This window comes from Callithrix jacchus, chromosome 7 (genome assembly GCF_049354715.1).
Source record: "Callithrix jacchus isolate 240 chromosome 7, calJac240_pri, whole genome shotgun sequence".
NCBI classification, from domain to species: Eukaryota; Metazoa; Chordata; class Mammalia; order Primates; family Cebidae; genus Callithrix; species Callithrix jacchus.
In genome coordinates, this window is record NC_133508.1 from 101,550,051 (window position 1) to 101,572,823 (window position 22,773).

The 22,773-nt window shown below is 39.5% G+C and overlaps 1 non-coding gene across 1 annotated transcript; it reads right to left on the reverse strand.

Moving 5' to 3' along the window:
• Positions 1-2,834: 2,834 nt before the first annotated feature.
• Positions 2,835-2,895, reverse strand: LOC118143438 (U7 small nuclear RNA). Its single transcript, XR_004727654.1, has one exon. It is a non-coding gene; the product is annotated as a U7 small nuclear RNA (small nuclear RNA).
• Between the last annotated feature and the right edge of the window lie 19,878 nt (positions 2,896-22,773).

The window sequence follows — 22,773 nt, forward strand, 5'->3', positions numbered from 1 at the left end:
GTCCTTGCCTACTCCTATGTCCTGAATGGTTTTGCCTAGGTTTTCTTCTAGAGTTTTTATGGTGTTAGGTCTTATGTTTATGTCTCTAATCCATCTGGAGTTAATTTTAGTGTAAGGTGTCAGGAAGGAGTCCAGTTTCTGCTTTCTGCACATGGCTAGCCAGTTTTCCCAATACCGTTTATTAAACAGGGACTCCTTTCCCCATTGCTTGTTTTTGTGAGGTTTGCCAAAGATCAGATGGTTGTAGATGTGTGGCGTTGCCTCCAAGGCCTCTGTTCTGTTCCATTAGTCTATATCTCTGTTTTGGTACCAGTACCATGCTGTTTTGATTACTGTAGCCTTGTAGTATAGTTTGAAGCCTGGTAGTGTGATGCCTCCAGCTTTGTTCTTTTTGCTTAGAATTGACTTGGCTATGCGGGCTCTCTTTTGGTTCCATAAGAAGTTTATTTTTGAGAAAGGATCTGGCTCTGTCATCCAGACTGGAGTGCAGTCTCACTGCAACCTCAAACTTCTGGGCTCAAGCAATCCTCTCACCTCAGCCTCCTGAGTGGCTGGGACTACAGATATGCACCACCATGCCCAACTAATTTTTGTATTTTTTGTAGAGAAGGAGTTTTGCCATGTTGCTCAGGCTGGTTCACTCTATTTTTCTTTTTTTAGGACATAAATATTCTACAGGATGCTATTTAGGAGCCCAGAGGAGTTGATTCCCAGGAAACTTGACATTCTCATAGAAGTGATGAGAAAAATACACAAGGGGCATCCATGCTGGAATCACTTATCTTTCAAATCTTCATAGGCTATATTTTAACTCTTGGATCAGAACAGCATGCCTGGGGCTGGTCTTCATGTAGACCAAGGAGGGAATTCCAGATTGAATTGAAGGATACTAGATAGGTGCCATGTCTTCCCATTCACTTCCACTCAACCAGCCTTTTTGGCAAATTATCTCCCCTATTGCCAGTATAACAGAGATCTTATATTTAAAACTTGATTCCTTCCAGTTACTCCCTATTATTCTATTCATTCTATATCACAACTGAACATGCATAATTACTAGACAGGATGCTAATCTCTGGCAAGAGGGCTACAAGCAACTCAATCCCAATCCTCGGGAAGTTGAAATCCAGAGTGGGATGCAGTCCTATCCATCTATAACACAACAATGATACATGCACCGGGAGAAGAGAGCTCTGAACCCAGATGAGAAGGTAAAATGAAGTGAGAACCCACAGGCACACAATATTAATTGTGCTCTGCTTTATTGCATGTCTTTGTATTGTACTTCACAGATACTGCATTTCTTTACAAATTAAGGGTTTGTAAAGAGGCCAGCATGGTGGTTCACGCCTGTAATCCCAGCACTTTGGGAGACCAAAGCAGGCGGATCACCTGAGGTCGGGTGTTCGAGACCAGCCTGAATAACACGGAGAAACCCTGTTTCTACTAAAAATACAAAAAAATTAGCCAGGTATGTGGAGCACACCTGTAATCCCAGCTACTTGGCAATCACTTAAACCCAGGAGGTGGAGGTTGTGGTGAGCTGAGATTATGCCATTGCACTCCAGCCTGAGCAATAAGAGCAAAACTCTGTCTCAAAAAAACAAAACAGAAAAAAAAAAACAAAAATAAAGGTTTGTGGCAATGCTGTGTTGAGCGGGCCTGTTGGCACCATTTTTCCAACAACATGTGCTGACTTCATGTCTGTGTGTCATATTTTGGCAATTCTTACAATGTTTCAAACTTACACATTATTATTATATCTGTTATAGTGATCTGTGATCAGTGATCTCTGATGTTTATGTTGTAATTGTATGGGCCAGCATGGACCACACCCATGTAAGATGGTAAACTCAACTGATCAAATGCCTGGTAGGTTCTGACTCATCTGCCGACCAACTTCCCCCTCTTTCCTCCTTTCCTCAGGCTTCTCTATTACCTAAGACACAACAATGTTGAAATTAAGCCAATTAACAACCTACAATGGCCTCTAAGCATTCAAGTGAAAGAGTCACATATCTCTCATTTTATTTATTTATTTATTTTTTGGAGACAGAGTCTCACTCTGTCACCCAAGCTGGAGTACAATGGCATGACCTCAGTTCACTGCAAACTCCGCCTCCCCAGTTCAAGCAATTCTCCTGCCTCAGCCTCCTGTGTAGCTGGCACTGGTCACCACGCTCGGCTACTTTTTTGTATTTTTAGCAGGGATGATTTCACCATGTTTGCCAGGCTGGTCTCAAACTCCTGACCTCAAGTGATCCACCTGCTTTGGCCTCCTAAAGTGCTGGGATTATAGGCATGAACCACCATGCCTGGCCTCATCTCTCATTTTAAATCAAAAACTGGAAATGATTAAGCTTTGTCGGAAAGGCACGTCAAAAGCTGAGATGGCCTGAAAGCTAGGCCTCTTGCAGCCAAGTTGTGAATGCAAAGAAAACGATCTTGAAGGAAATTGAAAGTGCTACTCCAGTGAACACATGAATGATATAAAAGAGAAACAGCATAATTGCTGATATAGAGAAAGTTTGCATGGTCTGGGTAGAAGATCAAATCAGCCACAACATTCCCTTAAGCCAAAGCCTAATCCAGAGCAAGGGCCTAACTCTCTTCAATTCTATGAAAGCTGAGAGAGGTGAGGAAGCTGCAGAAGGAGTTTGAAGCTAGCAGAGGTTGGTTCATGAGGTTAGAGGAAAGAAGCTACCTCCATAATAGAAAAGGTGAAGTCACAAGTGCTAGCGTAAAAACTACAACAAGTTATCTGGAAGATCTAGCTAAGGTCATTGATGAAGGTGGCTACACTAAATAGATTTTCCTCTCCGCCCCCACCCCATGGAGGTTTTTGGGTGAACACCAGAAAACCTGCTAGACAAATTTAAAAGAGCTATAACACTAACAACAGATTTTCAACGTAGGTAAAGCAGTCTTCTATTGAAAGATGCCATCTAGTATTTTCATAGCTAAAGAGAAAAAGTCCATGCCTGGCTTCACAGCTTCAAAGGACAGGCTGACTCTCTTGTTAGAGGCTAATGCAGCTGATGACTTTAAATGGAAGTCCATGATCATTTGCCATTCTGAAAATCCTAGCACCCTTCAGAATTATGCTAAATCTACTGTGCCTGTGCTCCAGAAATGGAACAGCAAAGCCTGGGTGACAGCACATCTGTTTATGGTATGGTTTAATGAATATTTTAAGCCCACTGTTGAGACCTACAGCTAAAAAGAGAAAAGATTTATTTCAAAATATTACTGATCATTGGCAATGCACCTGGTCAGCCTGGAGTTCTGATGGAGATATGCAAGAAGATTAATGCTGTTTTTGTTTTTTTGGAGACAGAGTCTCACTCTGTTACCCAGGCAGGAATGTAACTGTGCAATCTCAGCTCACTGCAACCTCCACCTCCCAGGTTCAACCAATCCTCTTGCCTCAGCTTCCCAAGTAGCTGGGATTTCAGATGCATGCTACCACACCTGGCTAATTTTTGTATCTTTAGTAGAGACAGTGTTTTGCCAAAAAGGTTGGCTAAGTAGGCCTCAAACTCCTGACCTCAGGTGATCCACCTGCCTCAGCCTTCCAAAGTGCTGAGATTACAGGCATGAGCCACTGTGCCTAGCTTAATGTTTTTATGCCCACTAACACAACATGCATTCTGCAGCCCATAGACCAAGAAGTACTTTTTACTTGCAAGTCTTATTATTTAAGAAATTCACTTCATAAGGTTGTAGCTGTTATGGTGATTCCTCTGATGGACTTGGACAAAGTAAGTTAAAACCAAAGGATTTGCCATTCTTTTTTTTTTTTTTCCAAACCAGCGAAAGTTTATTACACACAGTATTATACTCTCAAAGGGGAGAGGGAACTGTGAACAGACCTCTGCGAAATGAGATCAGCCCCAGACTGGTGTAGCTTTGGGTCTTTTTATATGTTTTTTTGTCTTCTCTTCCCTAGCTGCCTAATCTCTAGCCAGTGTCTGCCTTTTGATTGGTAAATGGATTGCTTCATTACTTTGGTCCTTGTACACTTGTGCATTGCCTCCATGCCGTAATTTAAATACATCAATGATATATAGTCCATATGCATGAACCTTAAATAGCTAATTACCATAGGGGGTCATTTTCAGAATACTTTTTGTCTCTAATGCACACGCCCATCTGTGCAGAGCTGCCCCTGACACATTTGGTCTGTATGTAGCCGGCTATGGGAGTTCCTTACTTCTTCTTTTTTTTTATCTTCAACTTTTATGTTAAGTTCAGGGGTAATGAGCAGGATGTGCAGATTTGTTATATAGGTAAACATGTGCCATGGTGGTTTGCTACACAGATTATTCCATCACCTAGGTATTAAGACCAGCATCCACTAGCTATCCTTCCTGATGCTCTCCCTCCCCCACCCTAATGGGCCCCATGTGTGTTGTACCCCACCATGTGTTCTCATCATTCAGCTCCCATTTATTAGTTAGAACATGCAGTGTTTGGTTTTCTGTTCCTATGTTAGTTTGCTAAGGATAATGGCTTCCAACTCCATCCATGTCCCTGCAAAGAGCATGACCTTGTTCTTTTTTAGGGCTATATAGTATTTCCTGGGGATTCACCATTCTTGATGCCATTAAGAACATTCAGGATTTATGGGAGGAGGTCAAAATGTGAACATTAGCAGGAATTTGGAAGAAGCTGATTCCATCCCTCACGGATGACTTTGAGAGGCTCAGGACTTCAGTGGAGGAAGTCATTGTAGATGTGGTGACCATAGCAAAAGAAATAGAAGTATAAGTAGAGTTCGAAGATCGGACTGAACTGTTGCAATCTCATGATAAAACTTGCTCATGCCTGTAATCCCAGGACTTTGGGAGGCCAAGGTGGGCAGATCACCTGAGGTCAGGAGTTCAAGACCAGCCTGGTATACATGGTGAAATCCTGTCTCTACTAAAAATACAAAAAAAAAAAAAAAAATTAGCTGACTGTAGTGGCAGGCACCTGTAATTCCAGCTACTCAGGAGGCTGAGGCAGGATAATTGCTTGAGCTAGGAGATGGAGGTTTCAGTGAGCTGAGTTCGTGCCACTGCACTCCAGCGTGGGCGACAGAGTGAGACTCTGTCTCAAAAAAAAAAAAAAAAAAAAAACTTGAACAGATGAGGAGTTGCTCCTTATGGATGAGCAAAGAAAGTGGTTTCTTGAAATGGAATCTACTCCTGATGAAGATGCTATAAACATTGGTGAAATGACAAGGAATTTTGAATATTACATAAACTTAGTTGATAAAGCAGTCATAGGGTTTAAGAGGACTGACTCCAATTTTGATAGAAGTTACACTGAGGGTAAAATGCTATCAAACAGCAACACATGTTACAGAGAAATTTTTTAATGAAAGAAAAAGTCATTTGATGCAGCAAACTGAATTGCTGTATTTATTTTTTTGAAATAGAGTCTTGCTCTGTTGCCCAGGCTGGAGTACAGTGGCACAATCTTGGCTCACTGCAACCTCCACCTCCTGGGTTCAAGTGATTCTCTTGCCACAGCCTCCTGAGTAACTGGGATTACAGGCGCGTGCCACCACGCCCGGCTAATTTTTGTGTTTTTAGTAGAGATGGGGTTTCACCATGCTGATCAGGTTGGTCTTGAACTCCTGACCATGTGATCCACCCACCTCAGCCTCCTAAAGTTCTGGGATTACAGGTGTGAGCCACCACATCCAGACTTGCTGTATTATTTTAATAAATTGTCACAGTTACCCCAACCTTCAGCTACCACAACCCTGATTATTTAACAGCCATCAACATCAAGGCAAGACCCTCGGCCAGAACTCACTGAAGGCTCAGATGGTCAGTAGCATTTTTTAGCAATAAAGTATTTTAAAATTAAAGGATATAGATATTTTTTAGACATAATGCTATTTCCCACTTAATATACTACAGTATTATGTAAACATAACTTTTATATGCACTGGGAAACCAAAAATTCTTACGACTCACTTTATTGCAATATTCGCTTTCCTGCGGTGTTCTGAAACCAAACTGGAAGTATCTCCAAGGTATGCCTCTAGCAGCCCTGCTGTTAAAAGTTCTCAACATTCTGGCCATGTTGTCTGGAAGTCAATAAGGTTGTCACGGCACACAAAAAACAATACAATTTGCTTGACGCTGCTGTCATTGTTACTGCAGTTCGAGGGTCCAGGGAGAGTGAGCCAAGATCTCAGCTGTTGTCTCTTTTTGGTTCCCATTTTCCAAGGCTGCCTGGCTACAACCTCCAGGCCAAAGCCCTGTGACCAGGCAAATGGCCAGAGGATGTTGGGGTAGGTAGGCCAATTATGTTTTTAAATTCACTGTGTGAATTTAAGAGCTAGACTTGAAGAAGGGAGTAGGAGCAAGAGGGGCTGGAGCAGGAAGAAGTCTGTGAGATGATGAGGGTGGAGTCAATAGAGACCGTCACATTGCAGCAGGTCACCAGGGTGGTAGTGTGACAGGAAGAGTGAGATCATCAAGTCTTCTCAAGTGCAACTGAATGTTTCAAAGGAAGAGATGTCTGACTGGTGACAGCCTGCCCTGAACCGTTCTGGGTCCTTCTCTGTTAGCCATTTTCTAGGTTTCTGGTCTCCAAAAGATTTGCAAAGCTGGACTGTAATTGATTCCATTGTCTTCTCCAGAAATGTAACCAGTATATCACTTTGCTGTAATATAAAAGGAATATCACTATCCCAGACCATACTGTATTTTTCTTGGGCATCCTTATCTGCATCAACATTCTGAACTGCCTTTTTATCTGACCCAGATGGTCTATAATAATTTCCTATTAGTCTTATGTTCCTTTTATCTTCTATATCCATCCAAACATATTTTGTCCCACTGCCAACTTATTTATTATGTGACATTCTTTCTCCCTTCAGACACAATATCCGCCTTGACCCATGTTGGCATAATTCCTCCTAGCCTGTTGTGTCTAGCTCTTGCATAAACTTTCCATATCCAAATTATTCCAAGTCTGTTTCTGGTTTTAGCCCCTCCTTAGTAATCCTTGTTACATAATGTATCTATTATATCTCTTGGTTTTGTTTTCTTTTAGTTCACTTCTTACCATGCATATGAAAGTCATTTGTAAGGGGAGCTGTTTAGAATTTGCTTTTATTTTTTCTTTGGTTTCTTTTAGGGTTCTGCCTCCATCCCTGGAGTTCTTTTAATCTCCAACCCTCCTCCCTCTCCCAAGCCTCCTTTATTTCCCCATAACATGCTAGTTTATACCTTCTTCTCAGATGTACGCAATGTTTGCCATTATGGCTTTGTGCATTGCTGTGTGGTTTTGCAGAAAGAGCTGGTTGTCCTGCAGTAACTTTCCAGCTCCCACCATTCATTTGTTCAGCAGCAGCTACATTCAAAACCAGTTATTCCAATCACTATCCTGAGCCTAGCGCCTGAAGGAAGTTTGATAGAGACTTTTAAAAGTGCAGCAAACTCATTTTATGTTTTCATGAGACTTCAGCTGTCTACAAAAAGTCCAGATCAGTTGGTTGAAATGAATGTTATTTTAATCAACTGCCTATTTTGTCTATGAGATGTCAAAGAGTTTGAAGTATATTTTTTCTCAGTAAATTCTTAACTCTCTTTCCCCACTCCCTCACTCAATGGTCCTTTTGTTCTTGTATGTGCATGCAGGTGTATGTGAGAGTTTACATCACCTATCTACTTCCTTCATATTTCTGGAAAAGCTATCAAATAGGACATCACAGATAAACCTGCACTTCCTCTGTCCTTTAATACAGACAGCAGTGGGGAGGGGTCATAGTAGGAGGAGGTTAGATAAAGCAGTTGGCATGACTGAAAGCCTAGAGGCAACTCTTAACTATCTTCCAGAAATGCAAATTTCCTTAGGGAGCAGCTGTAACCTCAGTCGTCTTTGTTAATCAGCCTCCCTGGGGCTCAGTTGAAAATAGAGACAATATTAATAATATCTACTCAATGGGACTTTTATAAGGATTATTAAAATACTCTCTAGGAAGAAAAATTCTATTAATGATGGTCTAAATAACAACAAGACGTGACTGTGAAAGTCACCTGGGTATCATTGCATAAAGTTTTGTGCCAGGGAACTACCGAATAATTCAATAACCTTAAGAAGAAAGTAAATTTTTCCTGTGGGAGGAATTTAGTGCCTAGGAGACTCCAGATGAACATAATTAGCAAAAATCATTGTTTAAAGTACCTGAAGGCAAAGTTACCCATGCTGAGATCCCATCCTGACAGCAGTATGGTTCCAAGTTCAGAGGGGACAGAAACCAGGAGAAAAGACTCTGGTTTGAATATTTCACTGTTTAGACTCATTTTTGTTTAGGTCAACAAAATTTCTAAAACTATTCTTGTTATTAAAATCATTGAGCCAATTGCTTTTTCACTGCATTCAGAACATGACGTTTTAAGGAAAAGAAATCTTCAAGTTTATGTTATTTGGATTATGAACACATATTTGGGAGTCATGCTGCTTGCATGACAGCAGAAATATTTGCTGGCTGCGTGATTTTAGGCAAGTTACTTAACCTCCCTGAGTCTCCATTTTCTCAGATGTAAAATAGGGAAAATAATAGTACCTATTTAATAAGGCAGCTTGAGGGTTCTCATGATGTTTGGCACATAGGAAGCACTCCGTAAAAACTTTTTGTTATCAATTTATTTGAAAATTTTTATTGTTTTTCTAAAGTTTTAATTTGCAATTTTTGTGGGTTCATAGTAGGTGTATATATTTGTGGGGCACATGAGATATTTTGATCATGCATGCAGTGCATAATAATCACATCACGGAAAATGGGATATCCATCCCCTTAAGCATTTATCCATTGTGTTACAAATAATCCCACTATGTGATTTTATTTTTCAATGTATAATTGAATTATTATGACTGTAGTCACCCTGTTGCGCTACCAAATACCAGGTCTTATTCATTCTTTCTATTTGTTGGTACCCACTAACCATCCCTACTTCCCCCTTACCTCCCGTTACCATTATTTTAGAAAGCTGAAGTCCAAAGAGAATTTCATTTACCCAAAGTCTCACAAATATACTCCGCAAAGAACAAAGTCAATGTTCATCCAGTTAATGTCAACTATCATGGCTTTTTCCACCACACTGCTATGTCCTCAATATTTGCTCTTTGTGTTCACCTTCTTCTATTATAATTTTGTCACATCTAGTAGTCTTTTGTCACTATGTAAATTATTCATGGAAGAGAGAATAGTTATTATTTCAAGCAGATCCTTTAACCATGGGTAAAGGACATTGGCTTCAGTAAACAAGTTTGCCATATTCACAGGTGATTGTCCTGTGTTCTCTTAGCTGCTACTCACCATTGCTCTCTCACCTTTCAGATAGTAAGTAAGCTCACTGAGGCAGAATCCATGTCTTCTTTATATGTGCAGACCCCTGAGCCTCACCAACTTCTAGTCATCACCTATATCTTCAAAATATGCTAGAAATGCAGTAGTAGTAATAGCAATCATATATAACACAAACTACCTGGCATTTTTAAAAAATTATACTTTAAGTTCTGGGATACATGTGTAGAACGTGCAGGTTTGTTACATAGGCATATATGTCCCATGGTGGTTTGCTGCACCAATAAACCCATCATCTACATTAGGTATTTCTCCTAATGCTATCCCTCCCCTAGCCTCCCACCTCCCAACAGACCCCAGTGTGTGATGTTCCCCTCCCTGTGTCCATGTATTCTCATTGTTCAACTCCCACTTATGAGAGAGAACATGTGGTGTTTGGTTTTCTGTCCCTGTGTTAGTTTGCTGGGAACAATGGTTTCCAGCTTCATCCATGTCCCTGCAAAGGACATGAACTCATCCTTTTTTACACCTGCATAGTATTCCTTGGTGTATATATGCCACATTTTCTTTATCCAGTCTATCATTGATAAACATTTGAGTTGGTTCCAAGTCTTTGCTATTGTGAATAGTGCTGCCATAAACATGCATGTGCATGTGTCTTTATATTAGAATGATTTATAATCTTTTGGATATATACCCAGTAATGGGATTGCTGGATTAAATGGTATTTCTAGGTCTAGATCCTTGAGGAATCACCACACTGTCTTCCAAAATGATTGAACTAATTTACACTCCCACCAAGAGTGTGAAAACATTCCTATTTCTCCACATCCTCTCTAACATCTGTTGTTACCTGACTTTTTAATGATCACCATTCTAACTGGTGTGAGATGGTATCTCACTGTGGTTTTGGTTTGCATTTCTCTAATGACAAGTGATGATGAGCTTTTTTTCATACGTTTATTGGCCACATAAATGTCTTCTTCTGAGAAGTCTCTATTCATATCCTTTGCCCACTTTTTGATGGGCTTGTTTGGGTTTTTTGTGTGTGTGAATTTGTTTAAGTTCTTTGTAGAGTCTGGATATTAGCCCTTTGTCAGATGGATAGATTGCAAAAATTTTCTCCCATTCTGTAGGTTGCCTGTTCACTCTGACGATTGTTTCTTTTACTGTGCAGAAGCTCTTTAGTTTAATTAGATCTCATTTGACTATTTTGGCTGTTGTTGTCATTTCTTTTGGTGTTTTAGTCATGGAGTCTTTGCCAATGCATACCTTCTGAATTGTATTGCCTAGGTTTTCTTCTAGGGTTTTTATGTTTTTAGGTCTTATGTTTAAGTCTTTAATCCATCTCAAGTTAATTTTTGTATAACGTGTAAGGAAGGGATCCAGTTTTAGTTTTCCGTATATGGCTAGCCAGTTTTCCCAACAGCATTTATTAAACAAGCAATGGGGAATCCTTTTCCCATTATCAAAGATCAGATGGTTGCAGATGTGCGGTGTTATTTCTAAGGCCTCTGTTCTGTTTCATTGGTCTATGTATCTGTTTTGGTACCAGTACCATGCTGTTTGGTTACTGTAGCCTTGTAGTATAGTTTGAAGTCAGGTAGCATGATGCCTCCAGCTTTGTTTTTTTTGCTTAGGAATGTCTTGGTTATACAGGCTCCATATGACATTTAAGGTAGTTTTTTCTAATTCTGTGAAGAAAGTCAATGGTAGTTTGATGGGGATAGAATTGAATCTATAAATTACTTTGGGCAGCATGGCCATTTTCACAATATTGATTCTTCCTATCCATTAGGATGGAATGTTTTTCATTTGTTTGTGTCCTCTCTTATTTCCTGAGCAATGGTTTGTAGTTCTCCTTCAAGGGGTCCTTCACATCCCTTGTAGGTTGTATTCCTAGGTATTTTATTCTCTCTGTAGCAATTGTGAGTGAGAGTTCACTCATGAGTTGGCTGTCTGTTACAAACTGCCTAGAATTTTTATGATACATATTAACTCTTTTATTTCTCACTACCATACATTTGTAATTGAGGATACCAAGGCTCAAAAGAGGTTCAATAATTTGTCCAAGGTCACACTACTCATAAATGCCTACCAGGATCACAAGCTTAGGGTGACTGACACCAAATCTTCATTAGCATAAGATGGCACAGGCAATTCACACACTGACTACCTATTCAGGCAGTTTAATCTGATTAAAATTTCACTTCTAGAAGAATACAAACACACACACACACATATTTTATGACAGAAGAACTTCACATGGCTCAATAAATTTCAAGCATAGGCAAGCCTATTTGGTGACACAGAATTAACTATTTCTTTACCAACACCATTTATTCATTTCTTTTGTGGGTTCTGGCTGATTTTGAAGCAAAAGAAATCAGTTCAACTTCAGCCTAGGAGTGTCTGTTTAATTTAATCCATAGCACTATTTAATTATAGAAGAATCAAAGCTATCTTTTATGTGACATTTTTTCTCTCTTCAAACATACTGTCTGTTTTGATCCATCTTGGATTCATGTTGGGGTTAGTTTTTGAAACTGTCAAAAACACTTTTAACAAGTTTGTTATAAACCACTACTCCAAGAGAATCAGCTGAGTAAATTAATGTTCCAACACAAGAATATATTCTGAGATAATTTTAGTGTTTGAAAACAAGACCTGGAAAGCTATGACAAAAGATTGAGGGAAATAAAGCATAATGAATTCATTGTAAATTTATTTATATCTGAAATAATTAATAATATGTATATTTTGTGAACCATCATTACCTTTTTCACCACCCATACTTTATGACTTTGAGCAACTATATAAAAGATTTCGCAAAATCTTGAAGTCTATTTAAACATTGAGGCTAAGGGTTTATGTATTAGATGAGTAATGAGATCTTTAGAAAAATAACTTGATAAAACATCTTTATCATTATACATTAAATATCAAGAAAATCAATAGAAAATCTTTGTTACTTATGATTAAAAAGCATACACATGATTAAAAAACATTAATTTTCATGTTACTGTAAGAGCTTTGCTTCAACCTGACCAGTCACCATGTGAGTTATTGTTTCAAAACCTGGATATTAAACATCCTTTAATCTTCAGCTTTCTTATATGCACAGAAAAGGCAATTTATAGCACAGTACCTTTATAGAAAAGACATTTTATATAAACAATCTGCTACAGAATTCTCTCTCAAAGCTGACTTGGGTCTTAAAGAGAATTCTTCATTGTAGACTCTTGATTCTACAAGTACAAAAAAAATCAGGCTAGTATCACTCTTGAAGAGAGAACTTCTATTTCTAATTTCATATTTTCCTTCCCAAAGAGAGAGTTTATATTATTCTATTTTCACTATTTTGTCATGAGTTTAGGGCATTAATGGGTTGGGGAAGGCCAGTAGGATTTTATTTTTTAGGGATTGTGCTGTTTTTGGAGAATTATTCAAAAGGACACTGGAATGGGTTACATCTCTAGCAGGGTGAAGGAGACCCTACTAAAGAAGAATTAATAGGATCCCAGAGCAAAAGAGAGCTTAGGTCCCTCCGAATGGCAATAGTCAATTCCTACCGAAATCCAGTACTCCCAGATTCCTGAGTCTTTGGACCTCAGCAAAGTGGATAGAAAGCAACCCTCGTCCTCATTCTATGGCTGACAGGAATGAAAGAAACTGGCACCAAAGCAGATGGGAAGAGTGACAAAGTACAAATAGAAAGAAAGAGCATGCTAAGTGTGTAAATATATGGCATCATCAAAAAAAGAGAAAATAAAAGACTATATAATGCAAAAGAGAAAATCATGTATGTAGCATTCCTGAGAAAATATAGCAAACAATGTGAATGAATATCCCATAGTGCTTTATGTCAGCAAAGCATTTAATAAGACTATGAGTTTAACAAAAAAAGAGTTCGGCTACAATATGATACACAATAAAAATGAAGAAAATGCAAAGCTAAATAGACAGATTAAGAAACTAAATCATACCCTTAGAAACCCAATAAGAGAAAGACTAAAAAGAGAATTAATATAATATTACAACACTTTACACAGTCAACATGAATGCAAAAGAACAAGGCAAAGAGATTAAGGTAACTAGAAGAAAATGATAGATACGAAAGATAATGAAGATCCGACGTAAGCATAATTGAGGTAATGATAAGAGAACCTATCAAATAAAACATTAAAAAGAGACAGGGATACAGTGCAATACACGTTTCCTGAAATAAAGGAAAAATTACATTCAGTTCTTCTGAATCCCTAAAAAAACTGATACAGAACAATTTATTTAAACACACTTCCAGGTGAAATCATAAAAATTCTAGAATTCCCTGTGAATTTGGACATCCCCCTAATCTCCACCATGCCCAAGTGTGGAGAGTCTACAAATGAGAAAAAAAATCAGGCTATTATCATCCCTGATCATCCTACTTTATTGCTAGCAACATTGAATGCTAGAAGGCAGTAGAATAATGTCTCTTATGTTCTGTGGGAAAGAAAAAATATTATAACCAGCCAAATGATTCAAGGATAAGGGCAACATAGAAGTACTTCCATGTTCTAAAGCTCAGAAGTACTTAAGGGATACAGCACATTACTCAAAAATCCACCAAACTCCAGGAGCCACAATAAAAGAAGCACCTATGATCATTGTAATCATTTAAATAAAAAATTATGTTGAAACAATGAGGAGGGGTATGACTACAAAACAAGTAAATTTGTAAATTCTGACTAGGTTAAAATAAATCTACAGATGGGGAGTAAGGGTAGGAAGAATTATAAGAGATCTGATTTCCGCATCTTTTTCTTAGCAAGTACTCAATCCATCTTGGCTAAAACTGACATGTACGTAAGAAGATAAATAACTCTCCCCTCTTAAAGGTTATTGCTTTCTAGCTAACCATTTCTCCATCTGTCATTCCATCCATCCATCTTTTTACATATATGCATATAGATCTATCTTAACTAACGAAATTCATCAAATGTTAACAATACTTATTTTTGGATGATGAAATTCAGGGTGATTTATGGCTTTCCTCTTTTACTCCTCTGTATTGCTTGAATTTTTAAAAAGTGATCATTAGCACTGTACTTGACTAAAATTGACCAGAAATTCTTTGCACGTCTTCTCATCAAGAAGTGGAGTCTATCTCTCTCACTCCTTGTATCTTGGCTGGGCTTGTAGCCTGATACTGACAAATAGAATTCAATAGAAACAATATATTGAGACTTCCATGCTCACCCTCTTGAAATCCTGAAACAACTATGATGCAAAGAAGTCCCAGATAAAAGACAACATGAAGTCAAGTTCCAGCCACCCCCCACCATTCCAACCATCCTAGATGAGGCCCTAGACATTTGAGTGAGACCAACTCACCCCAGCTGAGTTGCCTATATCTGCATGAGTGAGCCCAAGCAGAACAAGTAGAATATTCTACTCAATCACAGACTTATGAGACGTAATAAATTGTTTTTAAGTCACTAAGCTTTGGAGTTGTTTCTTCCATAGCAATAGATAACTGATATACTCTCTTTTATAAAAAAGAATAAATTCAGTACTCTAAAAAATCTTTTAAAATATGCTGAAGTCTGCATAATATTCCATGGTGTAAATGTGCCACATTTTCTTTATCTACTCTATCACTGATGGACATTTGGGTTGATTCCATGTCTTTGCTATTATGAGTAGTGCTGCAATGAACATACACAAGCATGCATTTTTGTAATAGAATGATTTATATTTCTTTAAAATCAAAATAAAAATTTAAAAATAACCATTGAACACAACTATATACCAGACTATTTAGTAAATGTTGAGAAGAATAAAATAAAATCAAAGTGAAGAAAAATGTTTAAAAAAAAAGATGCTGAGGTCTGCATTCTATATAATAGGGAGAGTTCTCTGTAGACTTTATTTTTTCAAGGGGTTCATCACTTCCCTGTCAGTATGTGCTACAGCCTTCTTTTCAACTATTAACTACTGACATTCTCTATTACAAACTTTGTTTATTCTCTCACCAGCCCACATCACTCCACACTGGATCTAACTCAGTTGCCCTCACAGTACCACTTGCATATATTGTATATATCTCAGATCTTTACTAAAGGTAAAAGATGAGGTAGACCAAATATTTTAAATTATTTATCTATTATGGTATAATAAATGACTGCAAAACTTTGCAGCTTAAAAAAATAAAAGGTATTTGTTATTTCATGCAGTTTCTGTGGGCCAGGCCTTTGAGAGCAATTTAAATTGGTGGTTCTGTCTTAGGTCTCTCATAAGGTAGTAGGCAAGATGCTGGCCAGGACGCAGATATCTCGAGGCTTTCCTAGGACTGGAGGGTCTGCCTCTAGATGGCTCACTGATAGGGTTGTTGGTAGGCACTCTTCTTAGGGCCGCTTAAGAGGCCTCATGATGTAGCAACCTGCTTCTCCCAGAGCAAATGATCCAGGAGGCCAAGAAAAAAGCTGCAGTATCTTTTAATGTCTAGCCTTAGAAGTCCATTTTTCCTGGAATATTCTACTGATTACAAAGTCAAACCTATTCAGTGCAAGAGGGGGACTGCACAAGGGCATAAATATCAGGAACTGGGGATCACTGGAGACTCTGCCACAGGCTGCTTAAGAAGAAAGTGATTCACACCATTAGCAATCAATGTCTAGGGACTTTGTTTCATTAGTACACAAAACTACAAAAAAGTATCAATAAAATTCCCCAAACAGAGTCACCACAGAGAGTTGTGTGGGCTGTTGGTCATATCAGAGACCTCAGTAGAAGAGTGAGCCCTGTACCTTAATGCAGGGCCATGTCTATTCAAAAAACAGGTGTCTTTTTCTGGACGTCACGTAATTTCACTTGAAAGTTTGAACATACCTTTGGTACTAAAGAAAACATAGAACTTAAACATTCATAATGAAACAAAATTATGCCAATTATAACTCCAAAATGTGAGACTTTTGATAAATCATTGGAAAGGTATTAATAGGAATTCATTTCTAGTAATTGCTTCAAATCGGCAACTTACTGAACTTGTTTTGCAAAATTTGATCTCTTCCAAATTTAACAGCTCATCACAATGTCTAAATTACCTGTCCCTGTTAGTTCAGAGTTTGTATTACTCTGGAATTTTCCAGTGCTTTGAGGGTTTTTTTTTTCTTAGACTCCCTGGCATATATTTCTATGATATCCTATTCTAGGTATCGATCAAAGATAAACTCACAGAAAAAAATTCTAGAGTATTTTACAGTCAGATATCCAAGTAGAAAAAAATTGAAATGTGAATTCAGGGATACCAATAGCCTTCTAGACTGTTGCATCAATATTCTTGCTATTCTTGGCTACCAAACATAAGGTATTTGCAATATGTAATGGTCTAAGCCAACCAAATCAGCTTCTCAAATCTTTCTAGGACTATTCAATATCCACTGTGTTTTTGTTTTATCTAAGAGATCTATTGCTGGCCAGGTGTGGTGGCTCATGTCTATAACCCCGGGACTTTGGGAGGTCGAGGTGGGTGGATTGCTTGAGTCCGGAAGTTTGAGACCAGCCTGGATGACATGGGAAAATTCTGTCTCTACATTAAAAAGAAGAAAGAAAGAGAAAGAAGGAAGAGAGAGAAAGAGAGAGAGGAAGGGAGGAAGGGAGAAAGGGAGGAAGGGAGAAAGGGAGGGAGAAAGGGAGGGAGGGAGGGAGGGAGGGAGGGAGGGAGGGAGGAAGGAAGGAAGGAAGGAAGGAAGGAAGGAAGGAAGGAAGGAAGGAAGGAAGGAAGGAAGGAAGGAATTAGCCAAGTGTGATGGTGTGTGCCTATAGTGCCAGCTGCTTGGGAGGCTGAGGTGAGAGGATTGCTTGAGCCCAGAAGGTAGAGGCTACAGTGAGCAAAGATCACACCACTGCACTCCAGCCTGGGTGCCTCTGACTCATAAATAAATAAATAAATATGCTATTGCTGAGTCATTTAACTAACTGGCTTAATGAAAGAATAATTGTGTGGAGTTAGAGCCATTCCCATGAAGACACTCTCAGAGTGTCAAATGGTAGTTGTCTTTTGAGTCTGCTTGATTCTAAAGTAAGCTTACACTTCTATTTCTCATGATCAATGCCTCCTTTCTTTATGGTACTAGAGCTGTGCTTATCTGCAAGAATACTAAATATGAATGTCACGGGCCACAAACCTCCTTTATTTTTCATAACTAAATGTAATTTGTGATTGTAAGTTAAAGTATTGATTCCTCAGTCAAATTCTCTCCTGTTTAATCCCTTCCCTTTCTTCCTGTTGGGAAAGCCTTCTATTTCTCTGATTGTTCGGTTATAGTAAGGCATCTGGCCCAGAGTCATCCTCTGTCTCCAGCTGGTATCTGATGAGCTGCACCTCTTCCCATCACGTTTTGGTCCTTGGCCTCTAGGTCCACCAGCCTCTGTTAAGATTACCTTCATCCCACCACAGCTTCCAGCTGACAAGTCCTCCTTACCTAATCATGAAGCTTCTTTGCATCTATAGGTCTCTCTAAGCCAGAGCCACACCCCTTCCACAAGTACAGGGCTGTCTTCCTGCTTCATTGTGTGCTTTAGATGTTAATGTAACTGTGCTCAGACCCATCTGGAGAGTTCCTTCACTTGGACTTTTGCTGCTCTAAGGCCTAGCACCATGCTTCATATAGGTTTGTCTAAAACTCTTGATTCTTCCAAATCACATGCTGGGTGAAGCTCTCTTTCACTATATTTCCCCCCTGCATATTTATTTTACCTTAAAGATAACCTCGGCCTCCCAAAGTGCTGAGATTACAGGTGTGAGCCACCACACCTGGCCAACTTTTAGCCTTGTTTAAAGAATTATTAGAGGTTCTTTTCAACTTCTTTGTTTGTCATATTAAATTTATGTACTAACTTTTACAGAATTTGTCTTTGGATTTTCAAAGCCAGGCTTTGAGAATATGGAAAAATATTTTTACTTTCAAGAATTCCAGGTCCTACAAATCAAAAGCTCTTTGCTTTTCAAGACTACTGTTTCCATTTAGATTTTAAATGTACTTGTTTCCTAAATTTATGTACTAAATTTAGGGCTTCCGTAACAAAATACCACAAATAGGGTTACCTAAACAACAGAAATTTATTTTCTCAGAATTCCAGAAGCCAAAAGTCCAAGATCAAGGCACTGATGGGGCTGGTTGCTTCTGGGACCTGACTCTTCGGCTTGCAAATGGCCACTTTCTCACTCTGTCCTCACATGGTCTCCCCTCAGTCTGGGTGTTGTCTGTGCCCTAATCTCTTCTTACAAAGAAACCCGTCACATTAGATAGGGATGCACCCATATGACCTCATTTTACCTTAATTACCTCTTTAAAGGTTCTAACTCCAAATACAGTTGCATTCAGAGGTACTGGGCAATACAACTTCAACGTATTAATTTGGGGGGGGTTACAATGCAGCCCATAATATAAATTATTTAGATATTTGGTTGATTTATGAACATTCTTTAGGCCCCTTTATGTCTTCTTCTCTGTGGCAAATGAATACAGGTTGTGGTGATTGACTCAGTGGACAGAGGGAGGGTCTCAGCAATCTACACTGTTTTCTTTTCTTTTTTTTTCTTTTTTAGATGGGGTCTGACTGTCTCCAGGCTGGAGTGCAGTGGCTTGATCTCAGCTCACTACAACTTCCACCTTCCAGTTCAAGTCATTCTCCTGCCTCAGGCTCCTGAGTAGCTGGAATTACAGGCACATGCCACCACGCCTGGCTAATTTTTGTATTTTTAGTAGAGATGGGGTTTCACCATGTTGGCCAGGCTAATCTGGAACTCCTGACCTCAGATGATCTGCCCACCTCAGCCTCCTAAAGTGCTGGGATTACAGGTGTGAGCCACTGCACCCGCCCAGTATTTTCACACTCTGGCTTCACTTACTCCCCCTACCTCTTCTCTCAATTCTCCCTACATTTCTCTTTCTCTCTTCCATATAAAATTACCTTCAGATTCTTGAAATCCCCACTGCATCTCTTATTTCTGGACCTTCAGAGATATTGCTCCTTCATCTTAAATGCTTTTCCTCTTTCTGCTTCCCCTTACCTTGCTAACTCCTATAAATCATTCGTGTCTCACAGTCAGCTTTTCTTGGTACCTAAAACTAGGTTATGCTTCCCTATTTGTTAACCTTCCCATAGCACAGAACCATATTTACCATTGTATAGATCTTGGCCATTACTCACTAGTTATGTACTATGTGTGTTCTGCTAAACTGTAAGCTCCATGGTGGCAAGGACAGTGTCTGTGTTGGTCACTGCTATAGCCAGTATCTGTTGCAATGTCATATTATGTTCAGTGTCTGCCACAAAGTAGACGCCCAATACATATTTGGTCTTTGTTTTTGTTTTCCATCTGTATTGAGGTATAATTGACAAATAGAGACTATATATATGAGGTTTGAACATTGATGTTTTGATCTACATCTACATCATGAAATGATTGCCACCGTCAGGTTAATTAACATATCCATCATCTCACATAGTTACTTTTTATCATGTGGGGTGAGAACACTTGAGATCTTCTCTCAACAAATATCAAGTATACATTATTACGAACTGTAATCACCGTGGCTATATATTAGTCTCTGGAACGTATTCATATTATAATTGAAAGTTTGTACCCTTTGACTAACATCTCCCCTTTTTCTCCATCCAGTGGTAACCACCATGCTACTCTCTTACTAAATATTCAACAATGTTTTAGATTCCACATCTGATAAGTATATGTTGAATGAATGAAAACCAACTCTGTGACATTGGTGGCTCAATGAACAAACAATTCTTCATACACAAGAATAATATGTGGAATTACACCCATTTATTAAAGACCTTGCTTTGTCAGTCAGGACTATTGGTTGGAAGAAACATTTACTTGCGCTAATTTAAGCAGAAAAGGATATTGAGTAGCTTGCAACATCTTCAGAAAGACAAGAGATCCAGGTTTAAAGGCTATAGAACCAGTTACAGTGCCCAAAATCACAAGGCAAAACTGTTTCTACCTTTGGGCACCCAATGCCACAGGTGGCACTGACAGCATCACTAGATAGATATCGGGCACTAGAGCTGCCACTAAAACTAGTCCCTGCTGCCTCTAGAAAGGAATCCCTATTGCATAATTGCCTCCACCATCAAGGCAGCCACCACCCTCACCACCTCCCCCAGAGCTTCCAATTCCTGCACTAATTTCCCTGCACCCTCTCCTCACCACCCCACAATTACCTCCATCCCCACTGCTCCACTGCCCCTGCTGCCACCTGCGTGGATTCTGAGTAGACCCTGCTTCTTCACATCAGCAGCTTTCCATTCAAAATCTGTTTGGCAGAGCCTAGGCTATGTGACCCATTCCCTAGCTACAATGGAGGCTGGAAAAGAAAATGTCTATTTTCATTTCTATAGCACATTACAATTGGGAATATGTGAGAAACTCCCAATCATAGGAAGGTAGTTCAGACACTGGAAAGCAAAAATATATGACAAAATGTCCACTGCTTTGTTATTGCAGAAGCAAGAAGTTCCATGACCCCCAAAGAGCTGTGCCTTTATAGAGTGTGTGTGTGTGTGTGTGTGTGTGTGTGTTTAAACATCTTTCCAATCTTTAATATCAACCTCATTGCAACGCAACAACAAAATGTCCATCAAGATGCTAACACCAATGCTGAGCTTTGCAAGTGTGTAGACAGTCGGTTTCACCCTCTACCCACAGTCAGTGTTCATGCCCATCCCAGTGATTCCCCAAATTCTTCTACTTCTACCTCCCTTTCCATAACTACTGTTTCCTTCACTATCTTCCATTCTACATTTTAAGTACTTGAATCTTCTCAATGTAGGAGAGCAGAGGGCATGTGCAGTGCTGGTGGGGATCTAGTGCTTAGAGCAGGATTATGCACACAGGCCCTCTCTCAGCAGCCATGTCACTTGGAAACATGAGAGAGGACCCTACCTGCCCCATGCCAAGTCCCTGCAGTACCAGGTTCTCCTTGGTGGTTAGGGTTTCGTGCCCTGACTGTTTGACTACCATAGATTTCAAGTTACCTTTCAACACCAGGAAACCTCTTTGCCCCATGTCTTTGAGCTGCCCGATCACATCTGTGTTCTTAGATCACAGCACATGGCCACCCTTCAGTCAGCATGGGGCCTTCTCCTTCCACTCTATCCCTTGGCCTCTCTACTTTAGACCTTCCATAGTTTCTCAGTCCTTTTAATTCCTGACCCTTTCCACCAAAACCCTGCCTCCTCTGGTGTTCAGCCTCTGAGTCATCTCCTTTTTCAGGAGCTTCTGATTAATATAGAAAAATGAAGGTCAGGACCGGAGGGGATCTGGAAGGAAAGTATTCTTCATAATGACCTGGTCTTATTGAAATACCTTTTAAAAAAAAATCTGTAAAGGTCTCTTATCCTGAGGCTAACCTCTTGCTAGCATAGCTAACCTTCTTTTTATGCTGAAAGACTGTCCCCTTTACAACCTTCAGTCACATTACAAAAAAAAAAAAAAAAGCAAGAAACCACTTCTATCTAAATATAATTGGAAGTAAAGGCTCCAGAAAGGAAGTTATAAGTAACCAGGCATTGTTCTGTCACAGGGCCAAGACTTATGCCTGAGCCAGATCACGAGCTGTCCTCGGGTCACCCTGGCCCACTCTGGAAAAGACACACCCATCATCAGTTCCTCAGTCCCCCACACAAAGGCTGGGACCCTCATTCTGAACAAGAGGTGGGTCATATAAATACCCTTTGTTCACCAGGTAGAGCTTCTCTCTGTGGAGGCAGAAGATGGAAGAGGCATGTGACCCTCAATAGCAACCTGAGTAATCTGCTTCAAACACAGAATGCTGCTATTGAAAAGTCTGTAGAAGAGACTTGCATATGCCAAGCTACCTGAAGCCTTGCCCAAGGCTTTTCTTTACTGAAAAATTGTGTGTTCAAGCTGATTTCCCAGCACACAAAAAGCCTTAGGAACTGCTAGTTCCCTACTGTCACAGCAATCGCAAACCTGTGTGCCAGTTATTTGCAAGGCAGGGATGGCCAGATTCCAAAAGTTTTATAAGCATTTTCAGATGCTGAGTTTGATGAATTTGCAATCAGAAATTCTATTCACTTTGTATAAGCAGCCACTACATTGCCCCCTCACCTGTGATTAATGGCCAGATTTGCAGAATGATGTAGCTCATCCTCCGAGTACGTGGCACCCACTGCCTGGTTTATCATGACCGCTCCTGTCATTACTGCTTCTGAAACATAAATCAGTGTAACTGAATGATTGTGCTGACCACCACTCTTCAACTCAGATGACAACTTGCCACACACACACACACACACACACACATACACACACACACACACACACACACAACATTTCAAATCCTTTTTTTAAATTGTTACTTTAAATAAATAAGTAACAAGGGCTTTCTCTGGAAATCTCATGTGAGTGCCCAGTTAATTCGTTT